The 10,537-nt window shown below is 38.4% G+C and overlaps 1 long non-coding RNA gene across 1 annotated transcript; it reads left to right on the forward strand.

Moving 5' to 3' along the window:
- The first annotated feature begins 255 nt into the window (after nucleotides 1-255).
- LOC119886769 lies at nucleotides 256-4,963 on the forward strand. Its single transcript, XR_005441549.1, has 3 exons — nucleotides 256-307; nucleotides 1,307-1,359; nucleotides 4,277-4,963. It is a non-coding gene; the product is annotated as an uncharacterized LOC119886769 (long non-coding RNA).
- Nucleotides 4,964-10,537: the final 5,574 nt, after the last annotated feature.

Raw genomic sequence — 10,537 nt, forward strand, 5'->3', positions numbered from 1 at the left:
CCAGCAGTATCCACATCCCTTGTTTTTTCAACCCAGTCAACTACTGCATCTGCAGAGAGTCCTGGTAAGAGCACGTTTGACTTCTTAAATCTTCTGCTAGAGAAGAGCGGGGGGGGGTTAAAATGAAATTTCTATAAACGTCCACTTACATTTTCTCAACACAGACAGCTGTGGATGATAATGACCCATGTTGAAAAAAATAATTGTGGTTTATTTTGCAGGTGGCCCTGACGTCGTCATCACTGTGATCGTTGTGTAGCTGTGCTGCTGCTGCTGTTTGTGCTGATTTTGATCCTAATCTACGCATGTAAGAGTTATTACCAGTTTGCAGAAGAAACACTCACATATTGTAAACAGAAAACCACATTAACAACAGCTCCACCCTGTGTGGAGGTGAGGACTAACAAGGCCAAAGAAGACACTCTATATCGTTTGTAGTGACTATACATGACTTCTTTTTCATGTCTTGAAGTTAATGGACACATTGTTTTTATACAAAGAAAGGAAAAACTTCACTTATTTGCCAGACTTACAAGAGGAAACAAATAATTATAAATTTGTTGTAAAACAGAATTTCACAAAGTATAAACTTTACATTTTCCCCAACTCACCAGCATGAGTCTGGTGCGAATTAGCCTCCACCTGAAATTACTCATGCGCAGTTTAGGAGAGATCCAATCTCAATGAGGATAACAAGAAAACAAGAAAAAAACCAGGTGTAAACACAAAGGCAAGATCCGATGGTTAAAGTAACATTATATAAAATTTGTTTTTTGCGAGATTTGGTGTCAGTACTGTTGTGGGAATTTACATCACAGTAGGAATAACATAAGGAGTATAGGAGAGGAAAGGTTAAGATAAACACATATATATCTATAAGACATAGCAATAATATAATAATAATAATAATATAAGAAGATCATACATAAAAAATGAAATGTAAGAGGACACAATTTCTGACATAACAAGTGTTACATACAATAGCCGCGTTTGATCTAATTGTCAATTGATGTTACACATGACCGTAATAAACAAGGTGTATGGGTTGCAAACCAGAAATAAAACCAGTCGCATGGACCCGAGGACCATGAATCTGAGATAAATGGATAGCGGTCCTCAGGAATATGTTTTAAGTTGCTACCAGCCATGTTTCAGTGCGTTATGGGAATAATAATGTCGCTTTAAGGCTTAAAGTTAAAGGCTTAAAGAGGTAGTGTCTCAATTTGATAAAATTGGTGAAATTAATCCATTTATGTCCTTCTACTTTTTTACTCAGCTATTGTTATCTTACTTTTGCTTCTTCCAGGATTTTCACCTTTAAAGAACACAAGAAATGGAGCAGCAGCACAGCACAAAAAGGTCAGTGTATAAATACAACTGTCCTCTACAGAAAAAAAATGAGTTTAAGCCACACAGAATTACGACTCATGTTTACGTGTATTGATGTAAGCAACCTCTAGTGGCAGTACAATGCAAACACATTAAGCATCGACTGGTGTTTTTTTTGTTTTGGGCTGACCGATGACTTATTTGTGGAACCGTTATATATTTGCTGTAAAATTTTTAATCTTGGTGTCAAAATTTTGAATAACACAAACTCCAACACAAAACTTTGTTGAAAATAACAAGATTAAAGTTAATTGTCATGTTTAATCTTTAAAATAATAAATTAAATGAATTAGAGATCCATCCCAGAGATGGACTACTATAACTGAAAAATTATCATAAACTGTTCCTTTACCACCTGCTATTTATATTATAATATGTGTGTGATGTGCTGCAAGTAGGCAAGTTAATTTTACTAAATGTAAAAATGTCACCACAAAGTGTAGGATAGGCTCTGCATGAAGACATTTACATTTATTAATTTAGCTGACGCTTTTATAACAATTGCCTTACAATTGCTCTATATGTCAGAGGTCGCACGCCTCTGGAGCAACTAGGCGTTAAGAGTCTTGCTCAGGGACACAATGGTGTTTCACAGTGGATCTGAACCCAGGTCTCTCACACAAAAGGAATGCATCTTATCCACTGCCCCATCACCACCCCAAGGTTAAAGAGCTGAGGTGGTGGTGTTTGTCCCAACCCCCCAGCACTGTGATAGAACGGCTGGGTAAGAAGTGACATTGACCAGCGCTGCGTTGAGCTCCAAGCTGAACATTTTTTCACTCCTGTGACCGGAAAAAAACACTCAGCGCCCAGCGCTTGCCTCTCAACAAGCGGCTGAGTTTGCAAGGAGCTAGTAAATTTTAAGATACGTATCATCTCAGCTAAACAGGCTACAACCAGAGAGATTTAGCTAGTTTATAACTAGCTATTAGCCTAGCTAACTACCTACATGTGCTTATGTAAAACCAAAACACAGCTGCGGTGGATGAAACAGAGCAGATTAAATATCGCTTAGTGCATGTCCCTGCTTTTTGTGCTGATGCAGTATCAGCATTTTACTAGTATTGCTGTTTTTGCTGCACTTACTTACAGTAACGGGCGTCGTTATGGTCAACTTGTGTAACCTACAATGATCTCCGCTGACTTTGCTCCACGTGTGTGTATTTGCGGAGCTCTGCTGACATGGGAGAGGAGGGGCCACAGTGTGGTGGCTCGCTTGTTCTATTGGCTACTTCCGCACAATAGTCAGTGTTGATAGGCTATTACTCGTGACTTGTAACCAATCAGCTAGTACTGTGGGCGGGACATTGCTCCACCACACAGGGGTGAGTACAGACTGAAAGAAGCGGCTGCATCAGAGCCAAAGGAGCACATTTTTTAATTAATTGATTATATCGACAATCTGTTTTTGAAATGACCGATGCAGATTATTGGAAAACTGCTGAATATTGCCGCCGATAATCGGCCAGACCAGACGGTCCCTTATTATATAAAGCCATAAAGTTGCACTCCTGTGGTGGTGGGTTTGTTGGAGGAAAGCAATTTAGCCGCCTTTCACCTGAGTTCCAATGTGAAACAAGATGTTTGTTTTTTTTAATAAAGTTAATTAGCATTAACTAACTTCATAGTTTCAGGGTTAGCTAGTTAGCTAACCATATTAGGCTGCGTTCGAAAAGTCAAGAATAATCTTCTTTCCTAACCACCTTTCTTTGACCTCGATGGAAAACGTCATGAGGTCAAAGAAAGATGTGTCCGCCATCTAAAGGCATCACATAGCAAAAAGGCAGATAGGGTAACAGTTACCAAATAATGGACAGGGTGTTCCCACAGAATGACAGCGTAAGGTGAGAGAGAGAGAGAGAGAGAGAGAGAGAGAGAGAGAGAGCGACCGTGCAGAAGGGGTGCTGAGCGAATAGCCTAGTATATGCTCTGCCCGCAGCTCTGTGATCAAATCGATTTTACCCATAACCTACTAAAAAACAACAATAATCGAAATACTTCCAGGTCACTTGACTCAGTTAGGAACCTTCCTAAGCAAAAAAGACGCAGTTTGGACGCAGCCCTAGTCTTAAAGGCGTTGACAGAACCCCGTAGATCCCAAACCTCATCCTAACCTTCACAGTCAGTGATTGTATGTATGTTGCCTCCTTTGTGTCACTCCACGTGTTTATGTCATGTGACTTAGATCACGTGATTTCCAAACGCTCATTTGAGTCTATTTGGATATTGGTAAAAACGATGTTGTCTTTAGGTTTGAGGACTTGTTGGTATATATGAATGTTTGTGTGTGTTGTGGTACTGTATAGGTTGAATAGATATTGCTGGAATAATTGTGCAATAGCTGGATTACTCAAGTATGAGTGTTAAAAGAATAAGAAAGAACTTCTGGGACTCTCATTTCATAGAAAAAACAATATAAATTAATATTGACCAACAAGGATGCAGAGTTTTCACTGTTTCAGTGACTGAATCTCCCTTTTTGCTACGTGTGGAGATCCTGTTGTTTTGTTATGAATATTTTACCTACAGTGGTCGAATTTAGATGCAGGAGCACTACCACCTCTGATAACCAACTGGCACACACATTTCTTTCCTGTTTCTTCCCTGTTGCCTCTGAACAGAAACCAAGGAGGATAAACTCTCCCTATAAAGTATTATACTGTTACCACGAGATAATTATCAAAAAACCACTGCAGACTACAATGGGAAATATGTTACTGTATGATATAATGTATATAGGAATGTTTTAAAACTTTAATTATTTAAACAATATTATTAAAAGCTATTGTTCTTAAAATTGTATTTATTTAATATCAGTTACTCAGACTCAGTTCTTATTATATGGATTTTATATGATTTTTTCAGACTGTATTTTTCATTCTGGTAGGATCATGTCTATGAGGAGATACAGCAGACGCCAAACTCAGGAAATAAGATGAACTCGATTTATGCCACTGCCAACTTTCCCACAAACCCCTCTGCCTCGCAGCATTACTCCAGCGTCAACTTCCAAACAGCTCTGACAGAGTTGGTGGTGAGGCAGTGATCCTCAAACCCAGCTCTGCTGCCTACGAATATTCTACTGTGAAGCAAAATCCAGCCTACTGTACAGTCAGCCAGCCGTCCAGCTCTTCAGAGGATCCTCTCTACACAACAGTCAACATGCCACAGCAGCACTGAGCAAAGATCAGCCCTGTCAATTTATGACATTTACTACATGTATGGTCAAAATTTCAGGTCATTCATTGCTGATGTGGTTGTTTACAATGAATCCAGCTCAGACTTCAGGAACTTCACCAAGATATTCAGATGTTGGACGCTGTCAACTTAAATCCTATCAATCCAGAGACACACGATTCACTTCATCATCCACATTGTTTGAGTCACCAAGGTGTGAACAGGACTTTTGCACCGATCTGTAATTACTAGAGGAGTCTTTCTTGTCTTGCTTCTGAAGCTCAGCTTTATATTACAGCTGATTATTATCTCATTACCTGATTTAACTTATCACAGATACTGTATATTGTTGACCTGGTCTGAATCAGAGTCCTAGAAATAAAAGAAAATCCTTTCCCTACAATTCAGTGATATTTTTATGTGAAAACTTGCACATGAGAACATATTTTGAGAAATATTTTTGACGACTACATTGACCATTTGAATTCACATTTAATTTCCAGATAAAGTGGCTATTCCTCTTTTTGTTTTGGTCAGTTATTTACTCATTTAGTGACGTTAAACACACCAACTAGACAACTGCACTGGGATCAAATCATTATTTTACATTACCTTGACAGCTGAGGTGGTGATGGTGCAGTGGATAAGATACATGCCTTGAGACCTGGGTTCAATCTCCCCCTGTGACCCCTCCACTGATGTGTCCCTGCGCAAGACACTTAACCCTAATTCCTCCAGAGGCGTGCAACCACTGACATAAAAAGCTTTGGATAAAAGCGACTTAATTTAAAGAGACTGTTTTAAAACTGGTAGTTTGAGTTATTATATATATTTCATAGTTTTATGTACAAGAAAACAATCATTAAAATGTTGCTTATTATTTACAACACCAGTGTAACAGCCTCCTCATTTAATCTTATTAATTTCACTGTATGCAGGATTTTATTTTATTTTTTTACTTTAGTGTCATCTAGTGGTAAAATTAAGACTGACATTGTGTCCCAGTTTGCTCCTCAGTCTCTGATTCGCCCTCTGTATTGGTGTTGCTCTTTGTCCCTTTCTCTAACTCCCTAGCGCTGCCATCCTCAAGCTCACTGTGTGAAAGTGAATTTAATAATGTCAGTTATAATGTAATAATGTCAATATATTTAGAAATACAGTGGTGAAATTACAATGTTCTGAAGTTGAGCATGTCAGTCATGTTGATTGTTTATTGTTGTGAACTTTCTCACTTTAAATGTTGCTGCTGCTAGAAATTGTGAGATGGAATGATCTCCTTGAGTTTTGTGAAGCACTGGTTCTCAAACTTTTTCATGTCAAGGACCCCCAAAACTGACTCACATTAGACGACGGACCCCCATTTGAGATCCCACCGTGACACACTGTGGGAGACAACACTACATGCCTTTTACCAAGACTACAGATATCATCAAAATAACTTGAAAGATGCAACAATCACATAGAATTTTACAAATAGCAAATTAACTTTAATGTGCTGAATATCTAGATACATTCATTTTCAATTTAAATCACCAAATAAGCACAGTTTCCTGTGGTTTACTGATGTCTGCAATGATGTGTGGTAGAAAAATATGAGGGGTGGAGCTTTTTGTAAGTGACCTAAAATAGAATGACACTAAAGCCTGAGATCATAACCTGACTGAGGATGTTCAGTCTGACCGTGATGCTTTTCTATTCAGTTTTGTTGAATGACTAATTATTATTGAACAAGGAGTGACTATAACAGTGTTAAAACAATGCAGGGGGGCTGTGATGGTGGGGGTGTGCTGTTTAAAATGACGGTGAGACATCAACGATCCAGCCCAGTTTGACAGTCCATCAGGTTAAAGGATCACAGGATCTGACAAAGATCTGGAAAATGATCACAGCATCAATAGTTTAATCTTTGGTTGCACTAATGTGAGATAAACAGCAGAAATACAGCGATCCAGTTACAAAGGAACGTCTGCTTGCTTGTGTTTCATTTGCCACTCAGCTTCTTACCCGAAGACTTCCTTTTGCAGTCTGGCAAAAGTGTTCCAGGTTTATCTTTTTGCCAGAGTACTCTGAAGGTGTTTTTTTTTCTGCCAACAAAACACTCAATAAACAAGGCAAGGCAGATACTGCCACACGTTTTAATCTAATTCAGCCAATTAAACCTGATTAAACATGATAACCTGTTTATAATATAATATATAATTTATCAGCCATCAGCAGCAGTTTCATGTGGTTTTGTTCTATGGGTGGAGACTTAAGTGAGCCTGTGGTTTGCAACCTGTTGGTTTTAAATAGCTTTTCTGGTTAAGGGTGAGAATGTCTCATAGCCAGAGGGAGATAAAAAATAATAATAGTAAGAGACGTGTCAACATAGACCTCATCCACAGCCATCACTACTGTTGTTCCCATTTCCGTGTGAAGCTTTACAGCTTATTATTACAGCTTCTGTTTAAAAAGAGCTGTATCTCCTACCATTTAAATGCTGAACACTATCTGACAATGAAAAACTAAAAGGCCATTGTACACTATCTGCTCAGCAGCAAACAGGAGACAGACACAGTTAGAGACTAACTGGTGAACACAGTCGAGCATTTAGCAGCTAAAGAGTCAAATCTTCTCTCAGGAGAGGTTCTAGCCCCAAAACAAAGCTAACAGAGAGAATACTGGACAGATGAATGACCACTCTGCTTTGCGAACAAGTTCATCTTGAAGGTGATAATATGTTAATGATGTTCATAGGTTGCTTCCACTGCCCTCCAACAGGGTCACACACAGGTCCAAAATACAAACGCACAAACAGGACCTCTACATGTCAGAGTGAGGGGGCTGCCACGCAGTCAGGCTCCCTGAGCAGTTAGGGGTTCAGGCTTTGCTCAGGTGAACCTTCAGCAGTGACCAGGAGGTGAAGTGGCACCTCTCCAGCTGCCAGTCTGAATCCTTTTGACTGATCCGTGCTGGACGTGAACCGGAACCACCATCCGGTTCCCAAGATAAGACCCCACAGACTGAGCTACTGCTGCCCAAAGGTTTAACATCCACAGGTTTTAGGAGAAAAAATTCTAATAAAATGTCTTTAGTTTGTTCCCTCAGTCACCTGTGCAGATACACAATTTATGATCTATGAAGTACGTAATTTACTTGATTAAAACCAGATCATGAATAATGATGAGGATGTACGCATTCACAGTTTGTAGTTTGCATAAGTTATAACTGTTGCACTGTGTCAGGGGACAGTACAAGTTTTCTCTCTCTCTCATTACAGTCATTTCCTATTTACTGTGTAATGAAGTGATGTATAAGGTGGGAGGAGATGTGGCTAAAACTTAAAGAAGAAAGATGAAAGGGGCAGGATAGAAAATTGAGGAGTAGTTTTTAGGTATCATAAGATGTAAGTTCAGGAAATAGAGCTGTGCAGATACAGGAGACCAACCAACAAGGAGGATCTCAGCATCCAACAAAATGAAGATCTTTCTTCTTCTCTTCCTCTCACTGAGACAGGTAAAACGTTTGCTGCTATTGGACTACTGATCTTAGAGATTACACTTGTTACAGCTCTGCTTCTGAAATAATTAACAGGTTGGTCTGGTTTGGGTTATTCTCATTTTGTATTAGTTTAATATAATACAGCCCTCAATACAGTGCTCTGAAATCGGTCTCAGCCTCAAAATCCAGTTCTGGTCGAGCTATAGAGATTAATTACAGAATATTTATCGTTTTGTGAACAAATGTTACAGCAGGATTGTAAACAACAGTACAGTCATGGTAAGAGAATAAACAATAACAAGGTGTCTTTGAGGCGCTGTGGCTAAAAGACAAATTCATGTCTGCAAAATGTTCACTGACAACATTTCATGTGGGGTTTTTTAAATAGCCAGCTCCCTTGTGATGTTATCTCGTAGCATCTAAAACACAAGATCAGTATATAAACAATTTCACTAGCAAGGACCATGCCACAACAATATGTCATTTAAAGGTTTAATGAATCTGAATGAACAGAGGAAATTGTTCTTTAGCTCAAATTAGTTAGTCTTCAGAGAAAAAAACTAAATAAAAAACATAAACAAAATCAGCTTTTCAGACAGGATATTTTAGGCTGTTCACATGTTGCTTTAGATTTAGGTTTAGACTCCAGCAATGCACTTACGTGTTTGTATAGCCCCTCCTGTGGGCGCTCAAAAGTGGATTGTAAACAGATGATGAATGACAGAATATTAACACAGTTGCAATTATATAAAATCTTTCTTTAAATAAGAAAAATATAATTGCTGACAGATACTATTAAAATGTCCTCATAGCAGCTTACGACTACATTAAGTGTGTTAAACCATGTATTCAATATTTGTATACTGCTTATAATTGGTAGAAGGAGCTCAAATTAAAGTGCTTAATTAATTATTAATTAAAATGTGCTTCACAATTATCTAACAGGTGGGTAACTTTAATAACTTGTAATAATATAACATTATGTGTGTAAAAGCAAAGGTCAAAATCATTTAATTAAAAGAAACGTGCAACTGAGCATTGAATGTCTGTGATCCACTGATTCAAAGAGCTGTCTGCTGAGATCCTGCAAATGTATACAAGAAACAGTGTTTGTTGCATTAACAGAAAGCTAATTCAGATGAATATCTCACATCGTTTCAGTGTCTAACATGATGTTAACTTTTGTCTTTGATCTACAGGTTGTGAGGCCTTGTCTGAAGTGAAGGGATGTGCATCAGGATGGGTTGAATTCACCTGCAAATATCCAAAACCAAATGTAAAATATCAAAGTATTGATGTAGTTTCTCCCAAACAAACATACGAAGCTCTGAAGGATGTGTGGGAAAACAAAGGCAGAGTTTCCCTGTACCATGATCCAAAAAATACAAATCTCAGAGTGGCCATTAAACAACTTGAACGTGAGGACTTCGGGGACTATCAGTGTAAATTTCACCAACGTCGGACTCATCCCAGGACACAGAGGAAGTGAAATTGGACGTTGGTAAGAGACACTTTTCATTCAAATACATTCTTTGGATCCAGCGCTTAAATATATATACATATTAAAATGATAAGAACTTAATGCAAAGTATTTTGACTCCAATTTCACATTCAGTAGAGTCACTTTCTATTTTAAGTCATCATCTACTTAGATAACCAAAATCAAAATCAATTTGCCATAAAGATCATATTCCAATACATACTGTATGAGTGTAGTGATGTGCATTTCCATCATGTGTTAGCACAGTATCTCAGTTTCACATTTGATATTTCTTGTTTATTTGCAGAGACAGACGGCTGCCAGGGACAATTTATTCAAACTGCGTACAGAACAGCTAAAACCACCATCACATGTGATCACACAGGAAACAAATACAAGTTCTTCTGCAAACAGAACGGTTCAATCTGTGAGGATATTTTATCAACAAAATCCTCTCTGAAGTCAAACGGGACATTCACTCTCACAGAAACCAACAGTAGCTTCAGCATGTCCATCAGTAACGTGTCCTCACATGATGCTGGTGTCTACCGGTGTGGAGTGGAAACACATGAAGGAAGTTACAGAGCTTCTCAGAAAGATACAGCTGAGGTTGAAGGTGAGCACACACATCTGACACTTTGAGCTTTGATCTACTCATACAGAAAATTAAGTGTCTGTCTGTCTCTCTACAGCTAAAATTACTAACTTCACTAAGTTTCCAAATATTGGACAGAATCTCACATTCGGGTGTCGATATCGAAATGATGCTCCGATTAACAAATTCATCTGTAAGGGAGAAGATCCATCTATATGTCAACCTGTAGTCAGCAATTGCATGCATAGTGAATAAATAAAGCCATCATCATTGGATCAGCAATACTATGATTCACCATGGCAAAAGAAGCAGTGACAGAATCTGAGTTGGCGTGAATAAAGAGTCCCTAAGTTACAGTTGAAGTTTTATAATGAACCACAGTTAGTTAGTTTTTTAGTTTCCCTTTGGTAAAGAGC

The sequence above is a fragment of the Micropterus salmoides genome, unplaced genomic scaffold, assembly GCF_014851395.1.
Source record: "Micropterus salmoides isolate LMB-PRFRI ecotype aquatic unplaced genomic scaffold, ASM1485139v1 Ms_hic_scaffold_4, whole genome shotgun sequence".
In the NCBI taxonomy this organism is placed as follows: Eukaryota; Metazoa; Chordata; class Actinopteri; order Centrarchiformes; family Centrarchidae; genus Micropterus; species Micropterus salmoides.